This window comes from Crotalus tigris, unplaced genomic scaffold (assembly GCF_016545835.1).
Source record: "Crotalus tigris isolate CLP2741 ecotype Arizona unplaced genomic scaffold, ASM1654583v1 scf7180000019259.915256, whole genome shotgun sequence".
Classification (NCBI taxonomy): domain Eukaryota; kingdom Metazoa; phylum Chordata; class Lepidosauria; order Squamata; family Viperidae; genus Crotalus; species Crotalus tigris.
The window spans coordinates 197303-215561 of record NW_024097459.1 but is presented as its reverse complement, the minus strand read 5'-3'; the positions used below and the strand labels follow the sequence as shown (position 1 = coordinate 215561).

Sequence of the window (18259 nt, the reverse complement as noted above, 5' to 3'; positions counted from 1 at the left end):
TTTTCTTCTGGTCCGCCAACCAACAAAGGTTGGTGACCTCTGACTTAGATTGTCTATAAATCAGGCCAATGAGGTCTTCAGAGTTACAGAGTAAGCATACTCTACGGTCTTGTTTATAATTTGTCCGGCAGCATTCATATATCCACTCTATGTGTTTATCAAAATTGGAGGGATGGTAGTTGCAGCAGTGGATTGAAGCCCTGACCCTTTTGTATGTGCATGGATATCACATGCACGTACAAAGGTGAGGGGTTTTATTTTGCAAATTCCCTCTTGTCTGTTTTGACCCCTCTTCCTGTGGACATTGGTGACTTGGTGAGTAATATTACCTATTTTGATGCATTCCTAGTATGCAAAACAGTACCTCCCAAGATCTGAAGGACTGTTATGTAAAAGACCGGGTAGAATGGTTCAGAGTTTTTCCAGAAAACAGGTTAAAAAACAATAGATTTATATTACAAGGAATCAGATTTTGTATGGATACCAATATAGCAGTATAGTGGGGAGTAGTGGACTCCCCTTCAGTGGAATGTTTAAATAGAGGTTAACTTTCATCAAACGATGCTGTAGTGGATTCCTGCCACTGATAGAGATGATGTCTTTGGACTTGTTCAGAGTCTTATACTTATGCTTCTGTCCCTGACCAAATAATGTCAGCACAGTCTAAAGCTAGCCAACAAAGTATATATTATTGGCTTCTTCAAGTTTTAATCTTATGTACCTAAAATGAGCAAAATTTATTTCTAGTTTTAAAACTCCTTTGAGGGTTTTTTTTTTTTTTTGATAGGCATACAATAAATAGCCTTTATTGAAGCAGACATTTTATAAAGGGGCTCTTTGGAAGTATTTAACTCTAAATCAGGAAGGTGATAAAATACTGCCAGGGTTTTCTTTTCTGACTCACCCTAATAATTACTGGGTACTGGGGGCTGGCTGTTACAAGAGTACTTGTTTTGCCTTATCTTGGGTACATTTGGGAAATAATTGTGGAAGTAGCTTTCTATTCAACCTTGAGCTATTCGGGTTGATTGTTTAAACATTTATATATAACCTGGAACGATGAATCAAACAAAGTTTCTACAAGGTTTCTACGTTGACCTGTCCTTAATAACTAATGAGTATCCATTTTTGGATAATAACTTCTTGTGCCACTAATCCTCAGTGTTTAGCAGGCCAGTGAACACATCCACCCACATCTGGCTTCTTCCAAATAGAGTGAACTGAAACTTCTGTTTCTTTCTTTTAATTATGTTTTCTGGAAATGAGTGTCCCTGTGATCTCAACAGATCTGAAGAAGGACAGGCTAGGAAACACTGGGTAAAAGTACAGTATCAGTAATATATTTCTGTCATCTCCATTATGTTGGTGATAAAGTCAGAATTGAATTATGGGTTTGCAGGTCAATATTTTAAAGTACAGTAGTTTCACTGGAGGCTGTATCAGTTGAGAGAGATTTTATGTGAGTTTGTAGCTGGATCACGTGTACCATATGTATAAAATAGATGAAAATATTTTGGACCATAACAAACCAAAGATAAATTGTGATTTTTCGGCTTGTAGAATTTCCTTATTTTTCCTCTGAGGAACAAAATGTAGAACAACATGTTGATGTTGTGTCTAATATTGTAGAAAGTTGGTGCTAGTCATTGTTCTGTACAGAGCTAGATGAGTGAGTGACATAGATAAGTTTTCTTGTGTCCTTTCTAATAAGAATAGTGCAATTCAGAGAGTTCTTCCCTCTTTTTTTTGCATTCTGCTTGCTGAACTGGTTTCATGGCAGCTAATTTTTTATTTTTTAAAAAAGACCCTATATTATAAACTACATGAAGAGCTGTAGTGTGTTTTACAAATCTGAGAAATATATAAATGGAATAATTGGAATCTGGAATAGCTGAACTATTAAACTGGAAGAACTGATAGGTTTTGTAATTGTTGGAGAGCTTCTTTTTAAAAGATCAAATAGCTGGATAATATAGACTGATCTCAGCCAAGCTTTTTTTTTTCTCTTGATAGAGTTAGGGAGAGGCATTCTCATTTTTTGCCTTGCACTGAGTACAGCATGACCTCATGCTTGCACATATGTTAACTGATTTTGCCACTGCCCCTTTCTTGTTTTTGTTTCTGCATAAGTAGCCCGAATCTCAGGGCCTGATTTCTGAGAATCTCTTTTCTTACACGTGTTGAACATCATTGACTGATTAATCTTTTTTTACTTACTCCATCCACGATCACTGCCTTGTTGATCTACAAATCCTAATCCTACTCCTAACAGATAGATATACACATGCATGTACCCTATACCTTCTTTGTTGTTTTCTTTATGAGAACATTGAAGTTGTGACTGTCATCACAGGATGCCTTTACTTCCTTTCATCTTTGCTCCCTTTCTTTTTTTAAAATAATCTTTTTAAATAATGCCATAAAGAACTCCAAGCCCTGTGAAACATAGAACTGCATAAAGCAAAGTGACAGGATAGCAGAAGAGAACGGAAGCTGGTTATAAAAGCACTGCTTATAAAAGCACATTCACAAAGGCCTCTAGTTACCCTTGAGCTGAGCAAATTCCTCTAAACTAAGAAGGCCTTTTGAAATGAGGACATTTTAAAGTAATTGATAATTGAGTGGGCTCTTTAACTTTCCCACTGGTGCATTGTTTTTGCTAACTGATCATAATTAACCTTGAAATTTGAACTCCAATTTAACAGCCATACAACTTCATTTGTTTGTTTGTTTGGATAAGAAGTGTGAGTAGCATTTTTCTTAATGAAAAGTATCTTATTGGCCAGCTATCTGAGCGTACTTTTCCCTTATCCCTTCCAAATGTTCTGTACTACTTGAAGCTGGCCAAATTCTTTAAATTTGGGACTGACCATTTCCTTTGCTCTAAACATTATGTATCCGGGAAATCCCTATTCAGAAGATCAGCCTGCAGGCAGGAATACAACACAGTGTGTAGAAGGCCAGGGCTACATGTGCTAACCCACCCCTTGACCTTGGGAATTTGTTATGACAATCTGAATTTTTTTAGTGCATTTAGCAGACAGTATTTAGAAGCTTCCCTGAAATGTGGAATTCTGTATTAGCAGAGGTTGCAGTTGAGAGGTATTTTCTATTCATGTTAAATTATTCTTCCCCTCCCCCTCCACACACACACACACAGACTTACACAGAAACACAAATCTCTAATATTTCTCACTAAACAAAATTCTCAGAAAATAATCTAAATTTATGGGTTTTGTTTGCATCTCTGCCTTCGGTTTGAGGGCCTCATGCACTCAGTTTGAACACTAAGTAAGATTAGTGGTCATAAGGTCATTAAGTGGGAATTATTTAGTGATGATAATATTTAAAAACAAATGTGCAAACAGTGGAACTGGCTAAAATCTTTGTGATGCTTTAGACATCTTCTCTAGAAACAGATGCTGCTGCAATTGTGAAAAGGATCCCTGAGGTAGTTTTGAATATGTTTCCTTTGATTTTAAAACACAGACACTTTAAAATAAAAATATGTGGGTGAGGTTTATAAACAGAAGAAAATGGTATTAGTATTGCTGTTTTTTTAAGTCATGTCCATAATTTTTGAAAAAATCTGTTTTTACATCTGAACAAAACACATCCTAATGAAATTTTCTAGTTGGATCAAGCAAACTCTAATTATTAGATGATATTTATAAATTGCTGAGTTCAAGATTATATAAATGCATGACTTATTATTTTAATGTGATGGTAAATCCAGATGTAAGATTCAACCCATACAAAGTTACATATGAATTATTTCTGCATTGTACATTGTTCAAGTACTCACAGTTTTCTGATTTAATTCTCACTTTAATTTTAACCATTAAAGGATGGAAAATAATTGCACTTTATATAACAACCAGAAAGAGCAGCAACATATAACAAAACTCTGAATTTCATGTAGACAAGTGTCTTGAACCAAATAAAGTAAACTATACCCCACTCTTCTCATTGCCAACATACATTTATGAAAGTTTACAAATTTGTTGTTTTTAATGTTTCTATAAACATTACTCAACAAATGAAAATCCTAGCCTTATTTTACCAGAAGCAGAGTAGATGCACCTGAAACTTTTGGAGATTATGTTGATCTGATATATCTCTTTGCACAAATTAAAGTTTATTAAAGCTTATAACTTGGGCTATTATTCCATCCACATTTACTTAGAAGTAAATCTTACTGAATTAAATTGGGACTTGCCGTGATTCTCACTTGAAAAATATATGTAAACGGTAGGGAAGCTGGTAAAACCTGAATATCTACCTGCAAAAGAGAGCTGGCAAAATTGGAAACAAATTCTGCATCACTTAAAAAAACTTGGGATAATGGCCCTGCACAGATACAAAACTGAGACTGAACAGGTGATTATTTAAAGAGCACCAGTTATAGGTTTCCCAAAACAAAGTGTACTTAAACTAAGGAACTGATCCAACAATTTTGTTAGTGGAAATAAAGAAATATCATAAACAATAAACAATATTCTAAGTTAGGGTCTGTTTTGACCTCACCCTTTTTCCATTTGTGGAGCAATTACAAAGAATTAACAACATAGTTTCTCACAAAGTTGAGGTAGAAATTACACAAAGACTTAACTTTCTGCATTCAAATAGGCAGAGCATATTGTAAAATGTATGCATTAAAATCATAAGAGCCCTAGCATAATTCGCTTGGTTAGTGAAAGGAGTGGCATTGCTTATACCATCTTAGCTCACGTTGGTTTCTCTGCTTCATGTTGCTCTTTTATAGCCTTCGTGAAGGGTGCTTTCGGTTTCTCTGCTGGAAGCTAATACTACCTACAAACAGCTTCAATGGATTTTTGGAATAGCCTTGATTTTGGTGTAGGGTAGAAAAATTAGTTTCTTAAATTTTCTGTAAGAAATCTCTTGAGGTAACTGTAGAAAATTTACCTGTAGAAGAATCCACAAACAATATTCTTGCACAGTCCTTTGTAGATAATATTCAGATAAATATTTGCAGGCTAATCTTGGTTAGTAAATTTTCTGCAGTTTTTCAGAGTTGTTCCTAGATAATAGAAGAAACAGAGAATTTTATTATAATTTAAAGGCATGAGAATATTTTTTTAAAAAACCACACAAAATCAAGCTGATCCTTTCTGGAAATCAAGGAAAGATTAAAGAAATGATGCTTCCGGTGGAAGGAAATGAAGGAAGTTGAGGGCTTTTTATCAAGAGCTGTTTGATTAGAAGAAAAAATTAAGTATCAGCAAGTAGAGGTATCCCCCACTTTGGGCCCAGAATAACTGAATAGCAGAGGAGGAGCTGGCAATCTATTAAGCATTAATCTTGGAATGATGCGTAGGTAGAAAGAATAGTAGCTGTTTCCCCTTAATTCTTAATTCTTTTACTGACTATTGTTTGCCAGTGTCTTTAAAGGGAAAGCTGATCTGCTATATTTTTACTATGACAAAATAGCAACATAAAAAGGGTGTACCTTTACAAAGTGACATGAATAGTTAAACTACTAAATGTACCTGTGTTTCATTTTTTCCCAAGCATAATGAAATGTTTAGGAAGCAATATTGAAAAACAATATGATGTTGGTTAGGAAAGTCTGGCAGTTGAAGTCTTAAAGTGGTGGCGGTTGAAAAACACTGATGTAGACCAGGCCTGCATAAAATGTGAACAATAGAGTGTATGCGTTCTCTTTCCAGGCAGTCTTCTGCAGCATGCATGCATATATATTTTTTAAAAAATCACTTATTCACTACCATTAAATATTGGAGGGATGATACTCTGGACTTCAGTTCACCAGTTTTGCTTTCAGAAAGTTCACAATCTGATACTTTACACAGATCAAGTCTTTGTCTTCAGGGAAAAAGAAAATTGCCAAGTGACCAACAAACCTAATATCTGGCCATGAAGTCTTTGGGTTGGGGTAGGTGGATGGGTGGGAAATAAATTGGTTTAGCGTGAGTTAATCAGATGAACTGCATCTCCTTTGCTGTTATCAGTGACTTACACTTCAAAGTTGTGGATTCTGCAAGAAAACACAATTGAAAAAAAGTATTATTTTTTTTTAAAAAAACTTTGCGTGCTGCACAATGCTAGTGCTTGTATGCTGGAAATTCTTATATGCTGTATTTCAGCTGGCAGCCTGCTGCTTTGTTGTTATAAATGTTGTAAAATGTGAGAAGTATGGATTAAAAATACATTTTATTATAAAGTTTTCTTATTCTTTTGCAGATTTTATGAGGATTTTCCTGAGATTATTTCAAGGGTTCCTCCAGGATAAAAATTGGGAAAGCTTGGTCTACACCACTAAGTAGAGTTCCAGTATTTCCTGTGGTGTTGTTGCCTGGCTTGGCCTATGTCAAGGTTGGATGTTTTGTGCTCAAGTGGATTGCTTCTTTGCAGGAAGTGAGTTAGATACAGTATGTGCCCTCTTGAGCCACTTCCAATACTGTTCTAGAGGGTTTCCCAAATTTTCACAGTAGATTTTCATGGATGAAGAATAAATGAATAGTTAAATCTAGAACTGTTACGAAGTAGATCTTTGTGAACTGGAGAGTTTGGAAGACAAAGCAAACTGATAACTTAATTTTGTTAATTATTAGATTTATTTATTTATTTAGATACGACATTATTAGATAGCTAGATTATTACTCTGATCTTGATGGAAACTGTTAAAATACTAGGAGCCAAACTAGTTGCAATAACAGCAGGGTCCATATTGTGATTATGAATTCGAATAAAGGAGATGCCAATTAGGACGTATGCAAGATCATCCTGGAAGAAAAGTATTTTTTTGGATGTCCTCTCCCTCCACACCAAATTTGCTCCATCTGTTACTTTACCAGAAGCACACTTTTTACCAATCTTTATCATATTTCTATGCAAGTATTTTGGAGCATTGGAGGAAAACGTTACAATATATATTTTGTATAAATGCAGAACTGGAGAATTGAGGTATAAAAGGAGTTCTTAGCATATATCTGCCAGCACTGCCAATATTGGCAAACATTAGTTTCAACCAAACTATTTTTTGCTGCATTTCTATTATAACCTAGTATTGATGCCGTGAGCACCTTTGTTAGTTTCATGGTTGAGCATGGTTCCAAATGGCATTTTGTTTATATACAGTATACCATTTGACTATAGCTGTGTATATGAATGCAGTTCTTTTTCACAACAGTCCTTGAAAAAATGCCCAAGAAGGATCCATTAAATTTCATTTATTTTGCCATTCATTTGTCTAGTTAAAATGTTCTTTTCTACACTGATATCTGAAATCTATAAGAAAAAGAATGCATGGATGTTTTAAACTGAAGGCTGCTTTATTTCAGCTGTAAAAAAACTGGATTGAATTTGGTCTTTAACTTGGTTGCATGTCTATCTGTGATGCAGAATAAAGCAGCTTGCTTCCCTCTCCCACATTTCTACTTTTGTAGAGAAGTTAGAGGCTTGCTGATGATGTGGTATGCAGCTGTTTCATACCTTAATCAATTGCTAGGACAAATATTTGTTACATATTATATACCTGAAGTGAATGAAGGGTTCATTGTGCTAAACTGGCATGCACTGCTGGAATAATTTAGCAGATTGAAAGCAAAGTATTTAAGTGAGGTGTCTTGCTTTTGTGAAGCACTTGTTTTACCAAATAAAGGATAAGGAGACTGAATGGAACAGGGAGTGGACACCATCCTTGCTCCCTAAGGTGCTTGTTTACTCAATGACAATAAACACTCCGGGTGTTTGACCTTGTATTAGCTTTGTGATCCCAGCTGGAAAAGATTATAACTATGCTTGTCATAGTGTTACCCTTTCCCTATTCAAAGTTTGTTTTAATACCACTTATGTTGAAGGAAAGCATAATCTCTCCATCATTTTTCATTGTCCTTCTCTAATCCAGATCAAAAGAATGGTATACTTTGTAAATCAAAAAATGCATAACCAGAGTTTTGCGCAGATTTGGTGCCTAAACATTCAGATAATCTGCATTCCCTGGCAGTACCTTTTTGAAGTGCCATATTCAGTCCTCGGAATAGCCCAATGAAGAATCCAAACAATATGTTCTAAGGAACGATTTCTAGCCTTGCGGATTGCCCAAGGTCAAGCCAGCTGGTCTGTGGCTACTTAAGACAAAGTCTACTCAAGATGAATTCTCTCCTCAGTAACCTTGTCCTTGAACAACTCCTTTGGGCCTGGAGCCAGGTCTCTCACAGTTCCTCTAATGGGCTGTCATCTCTCAATGGAGACATTCTGTTCTGCTTTTCAGGCTGTGAGTAAAACTTGCTAATTTTAGCTCATAAGCATTTCTGTGATATTGTGGAGTAAAGAATGCTGAAATATTAGTTGTCTCACAAGTTGGCACAGCAAAGTAGAATGTGTGGCATTTGAAACGAGGAGAATCTCTTTGGAAATAAGGCAAAGGGGATATCTTTGCCTAAATTCAGTGTGGAGGTCTTCAGAACTAAAATAGAAGACTGAAGGGTAAAAGTATTTAAAAGGAGATCTTCTTATATGGGGAGCAATGTAAGGGTATATTTGTGTTACTAACATCTCTTAACTAGTGTTTAGTATTGTCAAAAAATGAGATATAGAGGATTCATTTTAAGAACTTGTGATCAAGCTTCCTTTTTTTGTTTATGATGAAATGCTAATCTGGACAGAGTTGATCCAGTTACACTGGCAAGATCTCAAGTTAACGTGCATCTATTCTAATTGACCCAGTAAAATTACTAGCAGTTTTATGTCTGTTGTGTCCATTACTAAGATATGTTTTCTGTGGTTTCCCACTGAAAATCTTCTGCCACCTTCTGCCTGTGGAGAAAAACTGTAGAACTGCTAGCAAATTACAGGGAGTTTGTTAGGGCTGCACATATATTTTGTAATAAGTTCTTCAAATCATTAGGAATATTTATGAAACACCTCTCTTTGAATGTTAATGTCAAAGGATTGTCAGTCGGAACCTTGACAGTTAAAGCAGCTGCATTTTTGTCAGATTCCTGTGTCTGTTTCAGAAGTTGCCCCAGTTGTGTCCATTTGTGTCCCAACTAAGCAACTGTGTATGAACATGCATGTGGAAACAGAGAAAAATCTGTTTTATAGGGAAAATTTTTGAAGAGAGAGAATTTGCATAATAGGAATACTTCAGCAGAAAAACTGAGTAGTTTGTATTTTGTGTAAAAAGCATACTTCTGTTTGAAATGTAATTTAAATGTAAATTACTGGTGGTGTATGGATGTGGTCTTTTAAGAAAATACTTTAAAGGTAGATTTCTTAGAAAATTTATACAAACATACCAAACAATTCATGCATAGATTTTACCTGTTTTTGGAATTAAGTATCCAGTAGAATGTGATGGTTATATGACATGATGTCCTGTTTAGCAACCAGCATAATATAAGAATGCAATAATGGGAAGAGAGAAGATTCTGTAGATGGGATCAAATTGTTTAGGCTGATTTTGTCATTACTTTGCCTCATAATTCAGAGAACTGTAATGCATTTGGGGGAAGCAAAATAAAACTTTTCATTCTGGAATTTGTGTACCATTTTATTGGCTGGTATAATATCAAATATGTGGCTATTCTAAGAGTAGTAATTTATGTTCAGATGTACTTTTTATTTGAGTTACACAATCATATTGCTCTTTTAAATCTTACTTCAATAATATGATTTTCAGTTTCCAAATAGTTGTTTTGGGTCAACTCCCAATGACTACATGGGAGACTCCTCTAATATACATTCATGTAATTTTCTTGGCAACAATTTGAAAGTGGTTTGCTGTTGCTCTACCTGTTCTGTTCACAAGTTCTCAATCTAGCGTTCAACTCTGATAATTCCTGGTGGTCTTCCATTCAAGTACTAAGCAAGTCCGAGCTTCTTTTATTTTTCAGAATTACCCATAATCCACTAGATGCTCCCATCTAGTGAAGCACTACATGTGTGGTCATTTTTAATTTTCTGTTGCCTAAATTACCTGAAATTGTGTATATTTTATCTTGTGACATATACTGTATCTTTATTGGTCCATAGAATGGGAAGGCTAAAGGGCGTGAGGGTTTTTTGAATGAGTATCTGCAGTCACACTCCTTAAAGCAACCATTCAAATTGCTTGAAATGTGCACTTTTCAGTATATGTAAATGTAAGTTTTATGTTAATATTTACATTTTTGAAAATGATTCCATTTTTTTTCTTTTCAGTCCCTTAACGGGAGTTTGGGAAGACCTCTAGCAGGTGCTGTTCATACGGATGAGAGATCTTATATACCAAGGTTTGAACTATTTGTTATATTTGCATTTTTTTGCTTAAACTAAGGCAGACTCTTGATTCATCTACACATGTCACAGTAGTTCTGTCTATCATCTTATTCTTAATTGTGACAGGCTTTCAGACATTTCCCCCCCCCCCTAATCTATCTGGAAATACCAGGAATGAACTAGGACTATTTTCATTCAAATATATGCCGTCCCCTAGTGCAGTGGTTCTCAACCTGTGGGTCGGGACCCCATTTGGGGTCGAACGACCATTTCACGGGGGTCGCCAAACAACGCAGTCCACCATTTTTCCCCCTTTTCCTTAGCTGTGCTACTCCCTTTTATTCTATTGGCTTTTGAAATAGAGTCTAATTCTATTGCCTTTCAAAAGCCAATAGGAATTGTCCAGGCTGTCTCTGCCCTGCTGAGCCCGCCAAAAGTCCCATTCTGCAAATGGTGCTGCACCAGTTGAGTAGTCCTTGACTTACGACCAGTTGAGTAGTCCTCGACTTACGACCGGTTGGGGGTCACGGCATTAAAAAGATTGAGAACCACTGCCCTAGTGTAATGTTCCCTCTCTAGTCCAGTAGTGTCCGTTGTGCCTGGCAGTAGCCCTGGTTGGGTCAGCCAAAGATCTTTCTTGACCCTAGTGCCAGAAAATGTCTAAATATAAATGCTTAGGCTTTGATCTGGATGTCTTCTGTGTATATACTGTATGAAACTGTCTTTGAACTCTTATCACTTCTGAGGAATTGTCAAATATTCTTTGATTAAAATTTCAGAATTAAACAAACTGAATTTTATTTGCAGAATAAGTCTTACTCATATCCCATTCCATTGCTTCTTGCCTTAAATGAATATATCTTACTGGTAATAAAAAGGCTCTGCTAGCTCTATGCAAGTTGTTGCAACTTGGGATACTTTAGCAGACTATTATATTTTACTAAAATGCTATCTGTCAAGCTCCAGAGAAAACAGGAGATACAGGCAGTCCAAATGGATATAAAGATTTATTACAAGCTTAACCTCTCTACAAGAATCTGAACTACTAACTGCCAAAGGAAATTGGCGGTAGTTAAGGGCAGAAAAAATTCAAGATGGGCTGGTCTTAGATCTCTTGTGGGCACGGGAAGGGACTCATGACTGATAACACATTTGATCCCTTCGTCAGGCTCAACCTGGTCATCTCCTACACCAGTGGTTCTCAACCTTTCTAATGCCGCGACCCCATAATACAGTTCCCCATGTTGTGGTGACCCCCAACCACTTATACATCACCGGGTGCCAGGGGCGTGGCCAAAGAAAAGGGGAAAAAATGGTGGGCAGCCTTGTTTGGCGACCCCCGTGAAATGGTCGTTCGACCCCAAATGGGGTCCCGACCCACAGGTTGAGAACCACTGTCCTACACTCTACAGAGTTACTGAGAAATAAGACCATAGATAAAACCATCTGATCACGGTACTGCTATTTATAAACCTATATTCGTTAAACAAAAATATCTGAACATTTTGTTTCACTATTGGAACTTTTCTGAGTTGCTTTTGAATGTTCCAGCATGGAAGTAATTTAGGTCAAAGGAACTAGTATTATTGCTTTAGCAGAGCCTAATTAATGGAATTCCTTCTAAAGGAAAATAGATTAGATCTGCTTCTGATAACTTGTAGCTGTCCAACAAAACATTTTGATTCCACCTGGATTTTCATGGTTCAGGTTTTTAAATTAAATCTGCTTGGAGATGGTCGTGGCATATTTTGTTTTGCAGTTTGTTTTGGGGACCCCTGAGGATGACAGTATCTATAAGTCAATAGAATATCTTCCTACTGTAAATATGAAATATTCATGCATTCATGGATTCCCCAGTATAGGCAGTCCTTGACTTACAACCATTTGTTTATTGACCATTCAAAGTTACAGTGGCACTGTAAAAAGGGACAATTGATCCTTGCACTTACGTCTGTCACATGATCAGAGTTTTGGTGCTTGATAACTGGCATGTATTTATGATGGTTACAACATCTCAGGTTCAAGGGATCAAAATTGAAACCTTCCTAGCCAACTTCCAACAAGCAAAGTCAATAGGGGGAGCTGGGTTCATTCAATGACAGCATGATTCACTTAGCGGCAGTGATTTGTTTAACTGTTGCAAAAAATATTGTAAAATCATGCACGACTCATTTAACAACTGCCTTACTTACAATGGAAATTTTGGTCCCAATTGTAAGTCAAGGGCTACCTCTATCAATTTGTGTTATTATATTTTACAAGCAAAAAATAGTTCACTAGAGGAAAGATGCTGATTTGGATGGATTGTTCATATAAGAGAGAACTACATTACGTGGAAAGCAAAGAACAGCCGAAGTTCCTGCCAGTTTTGTAGGATAAAGACAGTTTTTTTACATAGTCGAATATGTGCAGCATTAAAATAAGCATTATGAGCTGTAGAGCATTTCTGTTGTGTAAGATGTTCTGTCAGTCATTCAATATCCATATGTAAAATCAGCAGCATATTTTAACAAATTAGCAATATAGAGGAAGCATTAAGTGAAAGTATCTGAGTATGATGGACTGAAATGTTAATATTTTCAAAAACGTAAGCTCTTTCTCATTTATCTTAAAAACAAACCCTACTTTTTCTTTTTTCTTTTGTTCTTGGCTTGAATCATGCAGTATACTAATTAAAGTTTACAGAGCATTTTGCAAACTATCTTCATTTATAGCTTCTAAATTGGGCATGTAGCTGAATTTTGTAAAGCCACAATTATACAAAACTTATTCTTCAGATGGGTTTTCATGCAAATCTGTCTGATAAGTGAAATGATCAGTCTTAAAGGACTTTATAGTGATGATGACCTGGCCTAACATCTTTTCTGGCCTCCAAATTTTGTATTTTAATGACTATAGAACTATATAGAACTAAGGAGAAATTTCCTGACAGGTGAAACAATTAATCAGTGGAACAACCTGCCTCCAGAAGTTGTGAATGGTCCAACATTGGAAGTATTAAGAAAAGACTGGACACCCATCTGTCTGAAATGGTATAGGGTAGACATGTCAAGCACAAGGCCCAGGGGCCGGATGCGGCCCGCGAAGTGGTTTCATGTGGCCCGCGAAGCCATCCTGGAAACACTGAGGGAACGGCCCCCGCTGCCTTGGCCCTGGCCCAGGCCAGCCAGGAACCAATGTACAATTTTGTGGTGGCCATCTTGGCACTTGCCCTGGTGGACCACGCCTTGGCACTTGCCCCGGTCCCACCCCCTTCTGCCAGAGACCCTCAGATCTGTCCCACTCCTGCCCAGGCCCCACAGGCACCCTTGACGTGAATGATGTAGAACTGGTGAATGATGTAGAACTGGCCATGCCCACCAAGTTGGCCACACCCATTCCATCCACACCCACCCAGTAGGCTGCACCCCTAGCCACACCCACCCAGCCCCCCAAGAGCAGCCGCAGTGCTGATGCGGCCCTCAGTAAAATTGAGTTTGACACCCCATTCCATCCACACTCACCTAGCCCCCCAAGAGCAACCACAGTGCTGATGCAGCCCTCAGTGAAATTAAGTTTGACACTCCTGGTATAGGGTTTCCTGCCTGAGCAGGGGGTTGGACTAAGACTTCCAAGGTCCAAGGTTCCAACTACTACTATTACTACTACTACTACTACTACTACTACTATTTTCATTGAAATGTTAAAATCTTTACAATTTTCTAGACTGCTGTACATTCCCCATGCTGACTTCTGCATGTATAGTAATATTGATCATATTTATAATCTCATTACTCCCAGTTCTTGTTTTTTATTTAATTTGAATGGACAGCTTAAATGTGGTTGTAAATGTAAAGTACATGTAAATGTAAATTATCAATAAAATAAAGCAATTATTCAAGATATACTAAAACCACAAAACATAATGTAAATCCTTAATTAACAGTAGTCAGATATACATGATTGTATATTGTGTTACTGACCATATTAATTTTTTAAGCCCTAAATTAAACAATATAGTAATAAAATACAAATCAAGCTTCCTTTTGATTAATATACAGTGTACCCGAAGCTTCAGTATAAGCTCTAGTACAGAGGTTCCCAATCTTTTGGGCACCAGGGACCAGTTCTGTGGAGAGAGGTTTTTCCGTGGACCAGAGGGTGTGTGGTTTTATGTGCTACTTGCATCTCATGGATGGGGCTCTGCTTGTTTGTGCGGACCAGTTGCTGGAGTGCCGCGGACCAGTACTGGTCCATGGACCGGGGGTTGGGGACCCTGCTCTAGTAGTATGCCTGTAAACAGCCACTTAAACAATCACTTCTTGTGCATTTATTTATTTAATAAAAAACAAGCACCTTATAGCCCAAATAGATAATTCAATGAACTTTCTAAAGACATGCGGAGTTAACACGATTGTATTGAAACTGAATATGGAGATTTTGTTATATCAAAATGAGTTTTAGTATAATAACGTGTTATACTTTTACTGGTCTTTCTATCCTGAACATTCATGTTGCATGTTGCTGCATTTAGCAACAGTATTAAATCCATCTGTTGATCTTCATCAGAAAGTATAACATTATTTAAGCTAAGCAGTAAATCATCTTCTACTTGAAGGGTCCTTGGTGCTCTCTGAGCTTGGTTGTTTTCTTGCAGACATTTCATTACCCAAATTAAGTAACATTATCAGTGCTACATTTGCAAGAAAATAAGCAAGCTCAGAAAGCACCAAGGACCCCTCATTCCAACCCTGAGCTACAAATATTCTCCTTTATTAATATCATCTTCTGTTTATTAGGATTTTTGAGTTGTAAATAGTATTGTTTTATGGGTTGTATAATTCATCCAAAATAAGTCTGTCCAAAACTGATATATACACTGAAACTGATATCTGCCTTCCAGTCAAAATTTATTGTGCACAAGACAACCTGTGACCCATTAGGCCATCATTTCAGAGATATTTCCTAACCTAAACAAACAGAATAACTATGGGTGGCAAAAAAAATTGTGGGAGTGGAAACAACTTCATGTCAAGTTCCCCATTGAGTTTCATTGTAGGAAGCTGGCAGGGAGCATCGGAAATTTCCTTCCTTCCTTCCTTCCTTCCTTCCTTCCTTCCTTCCTTCCTTCCTTCCTTCCTTCCTTCCTTCCTTCCTTCCTTCCTTCCTTCCTTCCTTCCTTCCTTCCATCCATCCTTCCTTCCTTCCTCTAAAATAATGTAATCCTTTTATATGTATATTGATTGCAATGTAGAACAAGAATTCAAAAAAGCTGCTATTTAGAATGTTTTATGCCATTGCTTCAGTTTCAGATAAGGCACTTAGTTGTTTTGCTATTCTTGCATACTTTTTTCTGTCTTTCAGTTGCCAAGCCCTTTGACCCTTTGTTCACATAACTGTAGTATTTCCTGTTTAGATAGATATATATACAGATTTTATGGGAACTATTCTGAACTTTATAAGAGATAACGAGGTGCAGATTCGGTAGCATGGCTTTTCCCAAATGTGCTGTTTTCAAGTGTATGATGTTATCAAGGAAAGGAAATCCCAAACGTGCTCTGTTCAAATCAAGCAACAACTGGGTTTTATTGCCTCCTCATAATCCCATCTAAGAACCCACAGGCAAAGTGACATTGTTTTTGTTTTGTTTTCCTATCGGACTTGGTACAAGTTATTGGGTATTCTGGCTTTGTAGGACAAAGCAATGTGCATTCATTCACTAGATGCTTTCTCACTAATCTGACTAGCTCTGCTAGGGTTGGGTGGATGAAAAAGCCTTTGCATTCTTCTTTAAAGTAAAATAATGAAGAAAGCCAAGCTTATAGAACTTAAGAACACTTCCAAAATAAGTGAGTTCATGCTGTGAAATTCTTCTGCCAGGCTCCTGGCAGTTCTGCTAAAATGTTGTTGGGGTGGGGGAGAGCTTGATCATTTTGCACCTGCTCTTTTAATTATGTTTGAATGTTTGTCATGTCTGCCAAAAGCGTTATAGCAATTACCTAATTAAGCTTCCCAACGTGGCTGTGAGGAAATGAGACCAGATGGACTTATTCCACTTATAGGGAAACCTGAATCAAGAACTGCAAGTCAATGATAAAAAGGTATCTCTCAGATCAAGGGAAAGTTTAGATGTTTGGGGGAAGAATTTATGTAGGATCTACCTTGGTATTTTGTTGTTTCTTTTATACTCCAATCCCTCTTAAATAAAAGGGATTATAAAATACTATTTTTATTGTAAGTTGTTATGCCACCGACTCGGGTAGACTGTGGGCAGCTTACAAAATATAAATAAGCAGTTAAAATAGTTACAAACACAAAATGCTGATTTTATATTTGATCCTGCGTTAACAGCTTAGTGGGCAAGACACAAATATTGAATAACCAGCTCAAATCTATGCTGACATTTAATTTTTTTTTAGCAAGACTCAGATTAAGATAGAGTTATGATAAAAGACTTCTGTCCTGTACTGTATAACCACCAGCTGTTGAAATTCTTCCTAAGTTTCAAAAACATTTTTTTGTCCAATGTAGAGTTCATGGAGGATGGCTGGCTAATGAAAAACATAATTTGTTTGAATTCTATATTTGACTTCATTTCATCATTAACTCTCAGCAATATTATGTCTGGAAATGCCTTTAGGGAGAAAGGTTTTTTTAAGTGTTTGTCACTTCTTATTTCCATAAATAGGTTTTGTTGCATAGTAATAAAACTTGGATTTAAACTCTATTCATGGATTTTTTTCAGGCTTGCAAAGCAATAAAATCATACCTAATAGCCAAACACATTTCAATTTGCTTTGGCATTGTCTTTTTTTAAAAATTTAGGGTCAGATTCCATTAATAATTGCATGACATACTTTCACCCAAGTTATTTTACTGGCTAGGAATGGGCTTCCTAATGTCCTGGTACATCACAATGTCATATTAGACAGACAGCTATTCAGAAGATTCTTTTGCAAGCCATTCTTTCAAGAAGAACCAATGTAGTCATTGTTCAGAACTTCAGTGCTCTTTCCATAGCTGCCAGCCAGCAGAATAATAGGCAGAACAGTTGACTTGATGCCTGCACAAGCAAAGAATTGTTATCTTCTGTATGACCCACTAACTAAATGACACAAATACAAAAACCAGTGAAACATTTAAAGACTTGCATTTTCTGGCCATTATCCGTCTATATGCCTCTATGTGCAATTCAAAGAATCTGCTACCACAAACAAATTAGTTTTGATCAATTACATAATGGTATTAAATTTGCCTCACTTTTCCCATGTGTGGAGATCTAATCCCTAACCCAGGGGTGTCAAATATGCAACATCACGTGACGTGGTGTGACGTATTGTGACTTTTTTGCTATTGCCGGCAATGGGATGGGCGCGGTTTCGCTATGATGCATCCAGCATGTGGGCTGGCAGTTTGACACCTCTGCCCTAACCCCTTTCCTGTGGCATTCCTCAAGGTTCTGTTCTCCCCGCTCCTATTTAGCATCAACATGAAACTGCTGGTAAAATCCTTTGTCAGGCCTCATCAATGACTAATGACACCTAGCTCTGTCCTAAGCAGATCAAGTGATTTATCCATGTTCTTAGTATCTGGAGGCTGTGGTAATCTAGGATGAACCGGCTTCAGCTCAACTGAAGCAAAACCAAGCGACTATCTTGTTTCTTTCAGTACTGATGATTCTCATCAGTTGTTGGAACCCAAGTACAGGGAATGACATTTATGCCATTTTTGTAGTCATTCTATTTTGTTGGCTTCCAGGGCTTTTCAATTCCTTTGAAAAAGGTACTTTGCATTGCACTTATAAAGCACTTCCTTTATAATTCAGTTCATTAAAACAGCTGCCTTTATTCAGACTTGGATGATTGTTTTCAAGTTGTTCTTACAGAGGGCATAGGAATGGTCTTGAAGAATAAGAAGAGCTGCTACTAAGGCAATGGATCAGTCAAGTGGGACTTGAATTCTTTCCAAGAAACAAGTTTGAGAATTCAAATGAAGATCAAAGCGCAAGATTTTGTCACTATAGTTGATCTAATAAAAG

General features: G+C 36.9%; 1 protein-coding gene across 2 annotated transcripts in view; it reads left to right on the top strand.

Annotated features, from left to right (window-relative positions):
- The window catches only part of RAP1A (RAP1A, member of RAS oncogene family), a 79352-nt gene that overhangs the window by 39292 nt on the left and 21801 nt on the right, over positions 1-18259 (top strand). The window contains exon 2 of one of the 2 annotated variants that reach the window (XM_039361356.1): positions 10186-10256. The exons of the other annotated variant lie outside the window; for it this stretch is intronic. The gene's annotated coding sequence lies outside the window, so the exon portion shown is untranslated. The remainder of the gene's footprint in view (positions 1-10185; positions 10257-18259) is intronic. 2 annotated transcript variants of the gene reach the window in all.